This window comes from Bos indicus x Bos taurus, chromosome X, assembly GCF_003369695.1.
Source record: "Bos indicus x Bos taurus breed Angus x Brahman F1 hybrid chromosome X, Bos_hybrid_MaternalHap_v2.0, whole genome shotgun sequence".
Taxonomy (NCBI): Eukaryota; Metazoa; Chordata; class Mammalia; order Artiodactyla; family Bovidae; genus Bos; species Bos indicus x Bos taurus.
In genome coordinates, this window is record NC_040105.1 from 85,404,456 (window position 1) to 85,421,461 (window position 17,006).

Here is a 17,006-nt window from a genome sequence, read left to right on the forward strand (position 1 = left end):
ACTCCAGTATTCTTGCCTGGAAAATCCCTGTGGACAAAGGAGCCTGGTGGGTTACAGTCCATGGGGTCGCAAAGAGTCAGACACGACGGAGAGACTAAGCACAACACAGGACAGCGCCACCTGCGAAGCCCTGTCTGATGTTATCTCATGGTTAAATTAAGGTTGGGTATTTGGAGCAAGAAGCTTAGAGCCATATCTGAAACATAGTAAGCACTCAACTTTCCAGAACACTATCCAATAAGTCATCTTATTAGATATTCAGAGCAATCCCTCAAGAGCAGATATTATGACTTTCATTGACCAATAAAGAAATTGAGCATTAGGGAGTTCCCTGGGGTCCAGTGGTTAGAATTCAGTGCTTTCATTGCTGTGACCCAGGGTTCAATCCCTGGTCAGGGAACTACAATCCCACGAGCTGCATGGCATGGCCAAAAAATAAAAAACAACAGAAAAAAAAAGAAGAAGAAGAAGAAAGAAACTGAGGCTTAGAAAAGTGAAGATTCACCTTAGGCCTCCTAAGCTACTGAGCGAGAAAGCTGGAGAAAGATATAGGTCATATCTTTCCTAGTCCAGTGCTGTTTAGATTTATCTCTTAGCATCACACTCTTCTTGGTACTGGAGAGGATCTGGGATACTCTCAACCTTCTAGAATCTTCCAGCACAAGTGAGAAAGAGAGAACAAGCGTTCTAAGATAGCCCAGCAACTCTCCACGGAACAGTGGTCATACTGACAACCACAGGCAGCTTCCACCTTATACCGACAGGGCTTCTGGGATGGTTGTTTGAACCATGGGAGGTATTTTCCAAGGGAGGTAACACTGTGAGCAAGGGTAGGCACCCAAGCCAGCCTACCAAACATACTCATAGCAGATCACGGCTGCTGGTACAGAGCCTGGCTACTGATGCGGTTCCTGGAGCACAGTTTTTTACAGGGGTGGGGAAAGGAGGCAGAGGCTGGGGAGGAAGGTACAGCCTGGGTTCTGCCAGGCCTTGATGGCCCAGGAAGAAAGTCAGCTTTGGTTCTACATGTGATGGGAAACCACTGGAGGCTGTCAAGCCAAGGAATTATTTTATCTGACTTACTTTTGAAAGAGCACTTTGATGCTATAGTAGAGAACCATGCAGAACTGATTCTGTCGTGAGACAGACCTGGACTTGAATTTCAACTCTTTCCCTTCATAGATTGAACTTTTTCTGTGTAACAGAGACAATAATAGTATTAGGAGGATGGGATTGACATGTACACACTGTTGTATATAAATTAAACAACCAATAAGGACCTCCTGTATAGCACAGGGAACTATACTCAATAATCTGTAATAACCTATATGAGGAAACAATCTAAAAAAGAGTGACTATATATTATATATCTCTATAACTGATTAACTTTACCTTATACTTGAAACTAATACAACATTGTAAATCAATTTACAGTTCAATTTTTAAAAATAGCATTTACCTCACAGGTGTGCCGTAAGGAGTACAACAGATAATATATATAAAGTGCTTAGTCCAGTGGCTGGCCCATAGTAGGTGTTCAATGTGTGTCAGCTGCAATTATTATTATTAGTTGTTGTTGTTGTTTTATTATTATAGTAACAACTTTGAGAAAATACACAGGATGTGATTCAGATTAAGTGTTAGGTCAATGCGGGTTGAAATAAACTCTTTGGACTCCTAAGACCTGACACGATAGTGGACTCTTCAGGTGCCAGGTGGGGAGATGGAAAAGGTCTGTCTGGGGGTACTGCCAACTAACTACATCCTTTCTTCCCAGCCCAGGACATGCTCTTGCCTGTGGCTGTATCGCTGCACAGGACTATGTCTAGGCACTGAGTGAGATGACAGGGAAGGCATGGATAAAGAAGCACTCTTTCCTCACCATTCGTATTAGTTCCCAGAGTCCCAAAGGGTCCATTCATTCAAAAGTGCCTCCTGTGTGCTAGTCCGATACTGGGCCATGCCATCTTTCCAGCAACGGCTGAGTCACAAGAACCCTGGGGGAAGCCCCAGTGCGCTGACCATCACCTTACTCTGTGAGGATTATGCAATGTGGCAACTGGGAGGAGCCAGGGCCAAGGTTTCTGGTGGCTGCTTGGCCATCGGCTTCTCCTTGGACTCTGGTTTAGCTATTCCTTGGCATGAGCAACAGGAGGTTATGAATCACCCTCCAGCCAGGAGGGGCAGACTGGGATAGCACTGCGACCCATGTCTCAAATGTGCCCTGTGCTACAGATTGACCACGCCCAGAGAATGGTGATGAAGCACAGGGGTTTCTCTTCTGGCACGCTCCTGAGCTTTGCTGTCTCATCTGGCTGCACCCAGTTCTTACAGTCCCAAAGCCTGTCTGCTTCATGGAGCAGAGGATTGCAGAGATACAGCATGCCCTCTCAGCAAAGGGAGTTGTGTCATGCCAACCCATGTCTAGGCTGTCTGGCTCTTAGGTAAGCTTGATGTGCCAGGAGTGTGGCAGGAATGACTGGGACTCAAGCCAAGGTTCTATGCAATTCACCTACCACTTTATCCTGCTATTATTTCTTATTCAATGCTTTAACATTTACTTCCATTGATTTTTTCTGTTTACTATTTGTTTGGCTGCATTGGGTCTTAATTGCATCATGTGGGATCTTAGTTCAGGCATGCAGGATCTAGTTCCCTGACCAGGGATCAAACCTGGATCCCTGCATTTGGGAGCAAAGAGTCTTAGTCACCAGATCACCAGAGAAGTCCCTAGTTCCATTAATTCTTTCAAACATTTGATCATTCACTTAATCAACAAGATTTTAAAATTTTCATTGTCATTGAAGTATGTAGTTGATTTACCATGTTGTGTTAGTTTCTGGTGTACAGCAAAGTGATTCAGTTATATATAGATATGTATGTTCTTTTTCATCTTCTTTTCCATTATGGCTTATTACAGGATATTGGATATAGTTCCCTGTGCTATACAGTAGGACCTTGTTGTTGACCCATCCTATATATTAGAGCTTACATCTGCTAATTCCAAACTCCTAATGTGTCCCTTCCTCATTCCCTCCCTTCAACAACCACAAGTCTCTCTCTATGTCTCAACAACAGTTATGGAATTCCAACTCCGTGCTAGGCACTGTGGGAGGTGGCACAGACACATGAGACAAAATCCCTGCCCTCAAGGAACTTACATTCTGAGGTCTGAGACTAGATCATTCATATTATTTATTTCTCTTCAACTCTAACCCCACCTCCAGATACTACTACTGCCCCACTGCTGCCGTGCTCCTTATATTAAAACCTTGAAGCAGCTGTTTATACTTATTGTCTCCAAGTCCTCTCCTCCCCCTCCTTCTTGTTGTTTAGTCGCTCAGTCATGTCCAACTCTTTCCAGCATGATAGAATGCAGCATGCCAGGCTTCCCTGTCCTTCATTATCTCCTGGAGTTTGCTCAAACTCATGTCTATTAAGTTGATGATGCCATTCAATCACCTCATCCTCTGTCACCCCCTGCTTCTCCTGCCCTCAATCTTTCCCAGCATCAGGCTCTTTTCCCTCTTCCATGGAGTCTTCCTCCCTGTACACATGTACCTCCCAGACTAAGTTAGAAGCCACCTGCTCTGAACTTCCAGAACTTGTTAAGAGTGTGGGCTTGAGAGTCAAACCTGTGTTTGAATATCACAGCTGTACCCTCCCAGTTCTGTGATCTTAAAGAAGTCACCGATCTTTTCAGGGCCTGATTATCCTTATCTGTAGAATGGAAATAAAACTATATAAGATATTTCAAAACACCTAACTGAAAGTGAGTCAGTTCTTTATATCAGGTGGCCAAAGTATTGGAGCTTCAGCTTCAGCATCAGTCTATCCAATGAATATGCAGGGTTGATTTCCTTTAGAATTGACTGGTTTGATCTCCTGTCTATCCAATGGACTCTCAAAAGTATCCTCCAGCACCACAGTTCAAAAGTATCAATTCTTCGATGCTCAGTCTTCTTTATGGTCCAACTCTCACATCCATACATGACTACTGGCAAAACCATAGTTTGAGTATACGGAACTTTGTCGGCAAAGTGATATCTTTGCTTTTAAATATGCTGTCTAGGTTCATCATAGCTTGTCTTCCAAGATGATCTGGTTTACTATTGTCTAATATCAATAACCTCAGATATGTAGATGACACCACCCTTATGGCAGAATGTGAAGAGGAACTAAAAAGCCTCTTGATGAAGGTGAAAGAGGAGAGTGAAAAAGTTGGCTTAAAGCTCAACATTCAGAAAATGAAGACCATGGCATCTGGTCCCATCGCTTCATGGGAAATAGATGGGGAAACAGTGGAAACAGTGTCAGACTTTATTTTGGGGGGCTCCAAAATCACTGCAGATGGTTACTGCAGCCATGAAATTAAAAGACGCTTACTCCTTGGAAGGAAAGTTATGACCTACCTAGATAGCATATTGAAAAGCAGAGCCATTACTTTGCCCACAAAGGTCCGTGTAGTCAAGGCTATGGTTTTTCCAGTGGTCATGTATGGATGTGAAATTTGGACTGTGAAGAAGGTTGAGCGCCGAAGAATTGATGCTTTTGAACTGTGGTGTTGGAGAAGACTCTTGAGAGTCCCTTGGCCTGCAAGGAGATCCAACCAGTCCATTCTGAAGGAGATCAGCCCTGGGATTTCTTTGGAAGGAATGATGCTAAAGCTGAAACTCCAGTATTTTGGCCATCTCATATGAAGAGTTGACTCATTGGAAAAGACTCTGATGCTGGGAGGGATTGGGGGCAGGAGGAGAAGGGGATGACAGAGGATGAGATGGCTAGATGGCATCACTGACTCGATGGACGTGAGTCTGAGTGAACTCCAGGAGTTGGTGATGGACAGGGAGGCCTGGCGTGCTGCGATTCATGGGGTTGCAAAAATCGGACACGACTGAGCACCTGAACTGAACTGAACTGAATATAGCTCTTGCTGCTATGTGGAGGGCATGAGTGAAAGGAGAGAAACAACTTCAGGGTGACCTAAACTAAGCTGGTGCCTGATGTCCCTTTCCATTTAGACAGAAACCTGAGAGCAACATACAAATACATTCTGCTCAGATAAACACAGATTCAAGGCCACTGTTTTCTGGAAACCTTCCCAAAGCTATGATTCCATAGATTGCTAGCTCTGTGACCAGTGGCTCAGTGGTTGGAATATGTATGCCATGTCCAGCCCTATGGACAAGGCCCCCTTGATCAGTAAGGCCCCCTTGATCAGTTAATGGGAAAGATGGTTACTAACAAGAACACAATACAGTGATAAAGAGATTTTAAGATGTGATAGCAGCATTCATTCATCGAAATTTTAAAGAGCCCCACTAATCCCCAGCACTGGGTCTTTTATGCTTTCTAGTTGGTAGGGTGCTAGGTGCTAGGGAGGAGAAGAAAGAGAGAATGGGAGAGAGAGAACTCAGCTCACAAGGGAGCTTATACATTAGAGGAGGAGATCAAGACATGAACACAAACAGAAATCACACAAAATATATTGAGGTTAAGTATCCAAAGGGAGATAGAAATACAATAAATAATTGTCATTTATTTAACACTCAATGTATGTGAAGCACTGTGTTAAGTTTTACATACATTCTCCTGTAAGAGTCATAAGTCTATGGAATAGGTAATATGATCACCCATGATGCTATAATAGCAGCTAACATTTATTAAGTGCTTTATATCAGCCAGGCATTGGGTTAGGTGTTTTGAAATATCTTATATAGTTTTATTTCCATTCTACAGATGAGGATAATCAGGCCCTGAAAGGATAGGTGACTTATATAAGATCACAGAACTGGGAAGGTACAGCTGTGATATTCAAACACAGGTTTGACTCTCAAGCCCACACTCTTAACATGTTCTGGAAGTTCAGAGCAGGTGGCTTCTAACTTAGTCTGGGAGGTACATGTGTATAGGGAGGAAGACTCCATGGAAGAGAGAAAGTGTGAAGATGAGAAGGAAAGAAACTATACAGGGCCTGGTAACTGGCCTCACTTGGCAGAGCTGGCGGTATGTGATGGGGAGAACCTGTCTATCACTCCAGACTTGGTCTTGGGGTACCTTGGTTCTTGGTTCTCCTAAGGCCCCAGAGAGTTCAAACATCTTTAACTACCCTTCAAAGAAGGATAAGGTTTAGATTTGCAAACTCAAAACATGATGAGCAAGGAGTTGGCAGACCCTTCTTTAGTTTATGTCTTTGGTAGAAGCAGCCTTTGACATTCATAACATTGAAAACAAGATCCCAGACGGACAGGAAATCCAGGGGAGGCAAAACCCAGCAACCAACACCACATCTCAAGCCAGCAAAGAAAGTTCATCATGCATCACTGCTTACACAACAGCAAAAATTCGCCAGTGATGTAAAGCTCCATCAATATGGGATTGATGAGTTAAGTTAGGATGCATCTGCAGAAAAAAACACTGTGTTGTTCAAAAGGATGAAGTGAAACTATATATTCTGACAAAGAAAGACATTTCCAAAAGCTTATAAGGTAAAAAAGTAGGTCACACAACATTCTCTGTAGCATGATTCGATTTATATCACAGATCTGTGTTTATGAATACACAAAACCATGAACCACAGTTATCCAGAAGTTGGTCATCACAAAGAATTACAGAAGGACTTTCTAATTCATATACTTTTGAATGCTGCTGACCTTTACATGCTTATATTACTTTTATCATTGGAAAAAGTACAATAGTTTCCATTTTACAAAACAAAAGAAACCTTCTTGGATCACCTTCCATCCATCCTGACTTTTGTAACTACAACATATCTTAGGTTCAGCAGTGCATCTGAAATTATATCCTACCACTTTCCCACAAATGACTTAAGACAAGACAGCGATATATTAACCAGGTTATAACACAGGTGAAATAGACTGGCAATTGATCAAAAATTTTACACAAAACATAGGTAGCAAGCAGGAGAAAAGTCACCAGAGAAAGGCCACAGGGCTTTTCCACTTTTACTAGTAACTTAGATCAGTGATCCCCAACCTTTTTGGCACCAGGGACTGATTTCCCAGAAGACCATTCTTCCATGGACTAGGGAGTTGCGGGGCGGAATAGTTTCAGGATGAAGCACGCACATAACATTTATTGTGCACTTTATTTCTAATGTAATGGTGCTGCTGATCTGACAGGAGGCACCAGTCTGTGGCCCGGAGTCTGGGGATCCCAGACTTAGATGACACAGAAAACGTACTTACCACGTCTGAAGATGACCCAAAACTGGTGGGGATATCAAATTTGTTGAAGAACAGAACTGAGATTCAAAATGAGCTCAGAATGGCTGGAGTACAGGGCTAAAATTAAAAGAAGTAATAAGGTGAAAATTATAAGATAAAGAAAAATATTCTCAAAAATTTAAAAGTCTATTTTGTGAGGGCAGAATAAGGGAAGCATGGCTTGGCAGCAGGTCACATAAAAACAGGCAATTCAAAAAAGATCTAGCAGTTCAAGTTGACCCATAGCATAATGTAACTAAATTATGTAGCTGCTAAAAATGGAGCACATTTTAGGTTGTATTAATTAAAGTATGGCTTCTAGACCCCAGAATATAATTGTCACACTTCAGTCTCTGCTGTTCTCTCCCAGAGTCTCCTGTTCCAATCTATGCCCCACATTGCAAGAGGATCATTAACAAAGGGAAACATCTCCAGAGGATGGTCACGAACTTGACAAAGGAGCTGGAAACCATCCCATAACAAGAGTGGCTCTTGAAGGGACCAGAGACACAGGGTCTAAAAAAGAGAAACATCCCATATAGGATACCCGCATGCTTTCCAATCTCGGAAGCATTCCCATATACATACTTAACTGGGTTGCTCAGGTGACAGAACTAGGACTACTGCCACCTAGTGGTAGCAAGGAGGCAGATTTTTCAGTAAACCTGTCAAAAAAGGCTTTCTGACCTTGAGAGGGTCCTGCAGGACGTGGAGTAGCCTGGTAAGACTGTTATTTTAAGACAAGGATGGATGAACAGATACCCAGTGGCAGAATCACAGTAACCAGGGCCCTTTCAGCTTTAAAAGATTACATCTTTCTCCTATGAGATCGCCATGTCCTCCCTGGATCAATGAGCCTCTCTCTGTGGTCTACAGAGTGGTAAGGACAGCTGGACAGGAACTACTGAGGCTGTCCCCTCTTGCTTATTGTTATCCAAGACCTGGGTGGGCAAAACTCACTGCTTATCTTATATTTTCATTTGACTTATTTAGTTTTGTTTCCTATCCTCATCTAATGGGCTATAAGTATAAGCAGGGATCCTGTATGTCCTGTTTTTGGCTAACTCTCAACCTCTGGAGTATCAGTAGCAGATGGTAGGTGCTCAGTAAATATTTAACGAAATGAGTGCTGCTGCTGCTGCTGCTGCTGCTAAGTCGCTTCAGTCGTGTCCGACTCTGTGTGACCCCATAGACGGCAGCCCACCAGGCTCCCCCGTCCCTGGGATTCTCCAGGTAAGAACACTGGAGTGGGTTGCCATTTGCTCCTCCAATGCATGAAAGTGAAAAGTGAAAGTGAAGTCGCTCAGTCGTGTCCAACTCTAACGACCCCATGGACTGCAGCCTACCAGGCTCCTCCGTCCATGGGATTGTCCAGGCAAGAGTACTGGAGTGGGGTGCCATTGCCTTCTCTGAACGAAATGACTAGTGCATCCCAAATTGACATCATTTTCAGAAGTTTTAATTTTCTCAATAAAAGACATTTCAGATTTAAGAACCAGATCTCACAATAATAACAAGCAGTTGTATCTTAGTAGTAGGATTCCAGGTGATTTTGTTTGTTTGTCCATTTCCCCGATTTTTTTTATGCAATCATATTGCATTACCTAGCCATCGTCATTGTAATAGCTAACATCTACTGAGTGCTTTCCTTGTGCCAGGCATGGGGATAAGCACTTTACTTGGATTAATTCATTTAAGCTCACAATAGCCTTTTCAGTTGGCACTAGTATTACTCCCATTTTAAAGACAGGAAACTGAGAAACAGGGAGGTGATATGACTTGCCCAAGGTGATGCAACTAATATCAGGCAGAATTCAAAGGCCATGTTATTACCCCCTGACATCAATGTAAGATGAAAAATGATTACGATGAGAATGACAACTAACATTTCTTTAGTCCTAATCATGTATAATATGTGTTAGTCACTCAGTCATGTCTGAGTCTTTGTGACCCCATGGACTATAGCTCTCCAGGCTCCTCTGTCCATGGGATTCTCCAGGCAAGAATAATGGAGTGGCTTGCCATTCCCTTCTCCAGGGGATCTTCTTACCCCAGGGACTGAACCCGGGTCTCTCACACTGCAGGCAGATTCTTTACCATTTATTTGTATAAGGTTCTGTGCTGTTTCCAAAACATGACCTCCTTCAATGCTCAGAACAGTCCCTTAAAGTGGGAACTATTATTATGACCATTGTACAGTATCAGCCCCTTGTGTAACGTAATCAACCATGTCCACTGCCCCACCTGGACTCTATTTTGATTTCATGAGAATCATACTTTTCTTGATTGTCTCTTCTGTATTCCAGCCAAGTGAAGAAGTGATTATCTGCCAGTCACTACTTGAACCCTCCACTCTATGGAGATTAGGTCTCCAACATAGATAACTGTGCTGTTGTCCCTTTCTAGAATGTCCTTCTTTCCTCTTTCACCACAATCCTACTAATTTTTTTTTCCAAACACAGCTCAAATGCAACTCCCTCCAGGAATCCTTCAGTGATCAGCCCTTTCCACCACAATCTCTCTTATTATACAGCCTGTACATTTCATTCAGCCTGGTCATCTCTGGCTTGGTAGTGCTGGCTCTCCTTCAACTCACATATGTCCCTTTTTCTCAGTTAGACTAGAGCTCACAGAGGCAGCTAGGTCTTGAGTTTCTTGGCATGCCCTGAATAAATGGTCTCTTAGCTTCCCCTTAGTAGGTGCTCAGTAATTATTTTGCTGATTTCATAATGATAATCTCACCTCACAGCTGTAAAACATTGTCTTTTCCAATAGGTCTCATACATATTGTCTCACTTTTGCTTCAAAGGAGACAGACAAGATTTTACTTTTCTCATTTTCACAGTAAAGTAAGTTGAAGGCCAGGGAGGCTAAGTAAGCTGTCTCAGGTCACACATCTCAGAATTCAGCCCAGCCCTCTGGACTCGAAGCCCCAGATTCTTTATCCTAGAACACACTGATTCTACTGGAAGGTACGCTGGCTGGGAGTAATGCTAATAACATTCCTATAAAGACCTTATCTTGATCCTATCACTGGAGCAAAAGCAATAAAGAGTGACAAGAGGCCATATCCACGGTTGAGATTGGGAAGGCAGGTAAATTCACACACTCTGTGCCGAGAAGTGCCTGGTGCTTATCAGATGGGTGGTGATGACTGTGTTATATCCCCTGTGAGGACACTTGGGACTGAACAAAACGTTGTCCTCCACAAAGGCCAGCGTGGCTCAATCCTCAGCAGAAGTGGGGCAGTCCAGCAGGCACGGGGTGAATGAGAGAGAGCACTAAGAAGCAAGAAAGGTGGGTTCAAGATCCCGCTCTGATCCTATCTAGCTGTGTGACCACAGGGAAGGTGACCAGCCTCTCTGAGGCTGTACTTCCTTCCTCACTAGTCGATGTCCCATGACAAAGCCTCTCATAGACCCTGTGTTCCACGAACTGGTGATCCACAAACCAAATTTGGGCCAGGAACATATTTTCTTGGGCCCAAATACTGTTTAAAATTGTTTTGATCTGGTAAGCAACACTTAAAAATCAGAAGATTTTATAGAAATATTCAGTTTCCAAGCTTTCTAGAAAAAAATAGGAAGACCTGGCAACATTAAAAAAGTGGAAGACTTTACATAAAATTTGATTTCCAGTCTTTCTAGAAAACAGTATCTGGATATACGTGATTATTTTTGTACATTGTTTATTCTTTACAATATAACATGATAGGTTTTGATAAGTAGCACAGAGAAAATATAAAGCAGATAGGGAGTTCTGAAGTAGTAGGGCAGGGGAATCCAGCAAGGCCTGCAGTTAACAGAAGCTGCTCTGAGAAAGCCTCACTGCCAAAGGAAGCTATTCCCAGGACCACAATGGGCTGGAGTCCAGGTGTTTGGCTCCCTTTAGATGGCGCGTGTAGGGAAAGGTTTAGGAGTGCTAATGCCCTTTACATACCAAGTAGGGAGTAAGAAGACACTGACCGTGGCTGATGTGAATTGAAACACAGTTTTAAGCTTATTTTTTGATTTCACAAAGGCAACAAAAGAGTTTCAAGTGGTAAAATAAGTATCAAAGTCTGAGAGAAGGAGACAAGCAAATTGTATTTACAAAGCATTCCCTAATCAAGAGCAACTAAACACTGTCATTCACCCAGATGCATTTTCTGTCTAATGGGGGTCAAAGCAATTAGCCTGATACCTGTAGCAATATCCTGCCTTGCCCTTACATCTCAGGCCAGGGCCATTACAAGGTATCAGAACTCATTCTAATCAGAAAACAACCAACTCTGTCAACCCAAGCACAGCATGGCAGAGACGTGAAGAGGAGAAATGGATCCTACTCCATTCTCTTGTTGGCCATTTATTGTCTGGGCTGGGACCTGACAGGTGATTTCTCTGGATACCAGTGTTTCTAAATGGAACATAGCACCCATTAGTACACTCCAACATTTTGGGTCATGATCTACAGTAAGAAATATGTTTGTCATTCATATAGCACACATTACTAAATATATATATATATATATATATATATGTAGATAGACAATAAACATATCATGAAGCAATCCTTACCCTTATTGTGTGTATTGTGCATTATTATTTCCCGGTTCATCCCCCCCTCCTTTTTTTTAATCCTGATCACTACTCACTAAATTGATTTTCTTAGCCGTGGGTAATAATTGGCAGCTTGAAAAACACTGCTTCAGACTAATGGTTCCCAAATCTGGTGCCACATCAGAGTCCCTTGGAGTCCTTGTTAAATACATATACTTCTGCCCCCTTCCAAACCTACAGAATCAGAATTTCTTCAGCGTGAGACCTAAGAATCTATATTTTCTTTTACCAAGGACCAGCCATACACTGGCATTAAGACATCACAGTTCTCCTCAAGACGTAGAAGCAAATAACAGCAATCACAGTCATTACTATCAAACACCTACTTCATGCCAGTGCTGCCAGCATAAGCACTTTCCATTCATTGACTCACTTAAATCCTCAGAGCAACTCCACTTTATAGATGAGGAACTGAGCTCAGAGACATAGATAGAGAGGTCAAGGAAGTGGTGGGGCTATGATTCATGGGGGCTCTGTTTCCATCCTTACTGATCCCTCCACCCTCTCCCCTCTGTAGTTCCAGAGACCTTGGATCTATGCTAGATGTTCTATACCAATTCAAGTTCAAGACCATACCCCAAGGGTTCCAACCAACAAAGGCAAGAAAAGGTGTAAAACAAAACAATAAGAGTTGCACTTATATTGAATTTTGACTGTCCAAAGCATATGTGTGTCTATTTTCTCCACATTTATTCCTTTCAGGTATCCTGTGAGGCAGAAAGTGTTAGTCAAAGTGTTAGCTGCTCAGTTGTGTCTGACTCTTTGCAACCCCATGGACTGTAGCCCGCCAGGCTCCTCCGTCCATGGAATTCTCCAGGTAAGAATACTGGAGTGGGTAGCCATTCCCTTCTCCAGAGGATCTTCACACCCCAGGTATCAAACCCAGGCCTCCTGCATTGCAGGCAGATTCTTTACCATCTGAGCCGCCAGGGAAGATGGCAGAAGAGGCAGAAAAAAAAATACAGAGACACAAAGAGGGGAAGTGACTTACCCAAGGTCTGACAGCAAATCAAAGAAAAGCTATCCCAGGCAGGGTCTACTACCGACTCCCCAGGCAGGGTCTACTACTGCTCTTGGGCTGGCTTTCTCCAGGGTTTCTAGATCCACCCCACTTCAAGTCTATCTCCCTTTAAAGTAGAAAAGGAAGAAGACCTGGTACTTTCTGCCTCCCTCTTTACAGGATTTACTATCAACTTCTGAAATGAGCACACTCTGTATACACACTGCCTGAGGGACAGGTTGCCCCAAACCGCCTACACAAGGCTGTACTGAAAACTGGCAGTATTTCTGTTTTTGCCATATAATTTGGAAACAGAAAACTCTGCACCATGCTTCAAAGAAAACTAATGGATTCAAGGATGAAAGGAAAAGGCATTATCCCTCCCACACAAGGTAAATGCCACCAGCCAAGAGTGAGGCAGTGGTTGGAAGTCACTGCCGAGCAAAATGTTGTGAGCCCACAGAAAGCCAAGGCGGTGGAGTGGATCAATCTCTGTGATGGCAGAAAGGGGCTGGAGGGATGAATGACCCCCATTTAGCTTCCTTGGCTGAGACCCTTCCTCTGCTGAGAACATCCCTTCTGTTTCTGCCACAGAAAGGGGTGTTGTTCACAATGTGTATACATTTATGTGACACATGACTAGCTCTTTATCAAACACTCTTATTGATTCTAACATTTTTCTTCACCCCTTCCCCTTCACCATGCAAGTTGTTCCCTCTCTCCCCTTAACAAGTCCCAAGGATCATCTAACACACACACTATTTGGTGAAAATAAAAGCAAGCCATCCTTCTCTTGGCCTCCGTCTCCCCATCTCTAAAGTCAATTATTGTTGCTTAGCAGCTAAGTCATGTTCGACTCTATAACCCGCCAGGCTGGACTATACCCCGCCAGGCTCCTCTGTCCATGGGACTCTCCAGACAAGAATACTGGAGTGGGTTGTCATTTCCTTCTCTAGGGGATCTTCCCGACCCAGGGATCGAACCCGAGTTTCCTGTGTCTCCTGCACTGGCAGGCAGGCTCTTTACCATGCACCACCTGGGAAGCCCACATAAAGTCAATGAGTTAAACCAAATGGTCTGTTAGGTCCCTTCTCTAGTTCTAGGGTTCGGATAAAGTATGTAGGTAAAGCCCTACATATAGCCCACAAATGTGACTCAGGATCTGAGCAGGGAGGGGCAAACTGATTTCAAATTGTGTTTTAAACAGTTGTCTTTTGTTAAAGGGGGTCCAAAAGGTGGGATAAAGAAAAAAAGAAACATTTCTACCATGCCCATGATCGGGCTAACATCCTAACAACGAAGGTCACTCTCCTTTTTTCTGTCTCTTGCTTTACTTTTTGTTCTCTCTACATGTGGTTGCAAAGCCTGCCTAGTCAGTTGCCTCTTCCCTGTGTGTCAGTTTCACATCCCAGGTGAAGGTGCAGGGAGCAATCTGGCCCTGTAATAGCCGAGGTTACAGCCACGCAGAGCTCCAAGTTAATGCCAGTCTCACCTCCATGGAAGCACTCCACTTGATGTCAGAAAAATTGGAAGAGGTGTTAAATTTGCTTTGTGATTGCAACTCCCTTTTAGTTGGGGGAGGCTGGCTTAGGATTTGATGGTTTTATAGATTTCAATATCAAGAAAGTAGAAAAGATCTCAGCTTTTTAATTTACATTGTCAATCACCAAAGTGGCTCCTTCCCCAAGGGGATGCTAACTAGATCAGCACTTGCTGCGGTTTTGCCAACACAGCATGGGCACCTCTCCCACCTGCTTCCTGGGGCTGGGTTCAAGATGATGAGATTGCATAAGGGAAACAGTTCCAGGGCATTTAAAAAAAACAGAGGAAATAAAAATATTCTCACCCTTCCACAGTACAGCAGATGCACTTCAGTCAAACCGCCACCATTTGAATCAAGTTACAGACTCTCCTTGGTCTCAGGTTGCTCATTGTCAAATGGAAATAATATTAATAATACCTCCGAAGGTTATTGTGGAAAGTAAATGGGTAAAGTGCCTAAAGCAATGCCCCACCACATGCTAATGCCTCAATAACTGCAGTTATGCTGACTATTATAATTTCTCTTGGCCAAACCAGTCTCTAACCAGCATTTTCTGGTCATCTCATTTCACCTGAGTGAAAGTCACTCAGTTGTGTCTGACTATTTGCGACCCCATGGAATAGCCCATGGAATTCTCCAGGATAGAATACTGGAGTGGGTAGCTGTTCCTTTCTCCAAGGGATCTTCCAACCCAGGTCCCCCACATTGCATGCAGATTCTTTACCAACTGATCCACCAGGGAAGCCCTCTCATTTCACCAGAGGATCTAAAAGCACACTAGCGATGAGGTTGAGCTGAAGTGCATCTTGGAGCCATTTGGGTGGGTTGAAGCTGCCCATTTTCCAGTTGCTGCCCTGCTGTTTATTCACTCAGCAAATATTTATTGACCACCTATTACACGGCAGGCACTGTACTAGGTGATGAGATACTAGTGAACAAGATAAAGTCTTTGCTTCATAGTGTAAACACTCTAGAAGGATCGGAGGGGGTGCACGGTATGCAGACAAGAAATACAATGAATGAGACAGGGATGAGCTCTCATGATCCGGAGATCTAAAGCCAGTAAGGCTGGGGTGGGGGTTGGGGCATGGGAAAAGGGTGGTGTGAGATGAGACTGCAGAGGAAGGCAGGGGCCAGATCAGTAGAGCCTTTCAGGCCAGGTGAGGAGTTTTATCTTCATCCTAAGAACACTGGGAAATAAATGGAAGATTTCAAGCAAAGGGTCAATACACTATGTGTGGCTGAGAGGAAGAGGAACATTGTAGGTGAAAAATTATAAGTCATGCTTTGAACAGTGCATCGACTCTGGCTGCCCAGGTAAGCAGCTGATCTGTCAGTTTCTGTATCTTAAGTTCCTTCCCACTGAGGATCTCAAAGCATGAGGGGCCTCTGGAAAATTGGTAATCCCTGCTCCTTATCTTTGGCTCAGCAGGTTTCTTTTTGTGCCTCCTTTGGCCGAAGATGAAATAATGATTTCAGTTTGTTCCTACCAGTTTTCCAAGATTCTTCATTTATTTACAGGATCCTGATACTTCTCAATCTCTCTCACATACATGCACATGCTCATGTGCGTGCTCACACACACACACACATTTATCATTTCCCAATGTTGCTTTTTATCTGATCACTCTTTGTCATGACCTGAAAACCTTCCACTCTGGGGCATACACCTTCATTCAAGGACAAGGATTCTCCATCTGCTGCCACCAAGAAATCGCCCAGAGTTTCACAGCTTCACCCTAACCCTCTCCCCGTGACAGGAGAAAGGTATGTGGAGCAGAGCCAAGTGAGCTGAGAAAATGAGTCTAGCACTGAGAAATTAAAGAAAGTAATGTTGACTGGGGCAGGGGGATTAATCAGGAAATCCTAAGGTCACTGTGATCTCTTTGATTGCATTAACATCCAGTAGCAGAAGACTACAGATTGATCAGTGTTACAGCAGCAGGGAGGGGGAATGAACCTGGAAGTCTAATGCCCAGAGCTCCATCTTCCTAATGCCCACTAGCCTTCAAGCCAGTGGCTCAGCTGATAAAGAATCCACCTGCCAGTGCAGGAGACTCAGGAGATGCGAGTTTGCTCCCTGGGTTGGGAAGATCCCCTGGAGAAGGAAATGGCAACCCACTCCAACATTCTTGTCTGGGAAATCCCATGGACAGAGGAGCCTGGCGAGCTACAGTCCATGGGGTCACAAAGCCAGACATCTTCCATAGGGAGAATTAATGCCAGTAGATGAAGCCAGATCTCTTCATTTCTGAGCCAGTCACACTCCCTTAGAACCCACTTCCTCCCTAGAAGTGTATCAGGTCATCTATGCTCCATGCTAAATCATTTCAGTCATGTCTGACTCTTTGCGACCCCATGGACTCCTCTGGCTCCATGGAGCTCACCAGGCTCTTCTGTCCATAGGGAAGAATGTTCTCCAGGCAAGAATACTGGAGTGGGTTGCCATGCCCTCCTCCAGGGGATCTTCCCAACCCAGGGATCGAACCCACATCTTTTACAAGTCCTGCACTGACAGGTGGGCTCTTTACCAGTAAGCACCAGATAGCTTTCATTAAATTGCCCCCTTGCACACTGCGCCCATTCTTCACATTCGATCAGACTATCCTTTTCCTCCAAATAGCCCTTTCTCCAGATGG

General features: G+C 43.7%; 1 protein-coding gene across 1 annotated transcript in view; it reads right to left on the reverse strand.

The window, feature by feature from the left end:
• The window catches only part of PAK3 (p21 (RAC1) activated kinase 3), a 429,164-nt gene that overhangs the window by 384,980 nt on the left and 27,178 nt on the right, over positions 1-17,006 (reverse strand). The window contains exon 2 of the mRNA XM_027535196.1: positions 7,209-7,304. The gene's annotated coding sequence lies outside the window, so the exon portion shown is untranslated. The remainder of the gene's footprint in view (positions 1-7,208; positions 7,305-17,006) is intronic.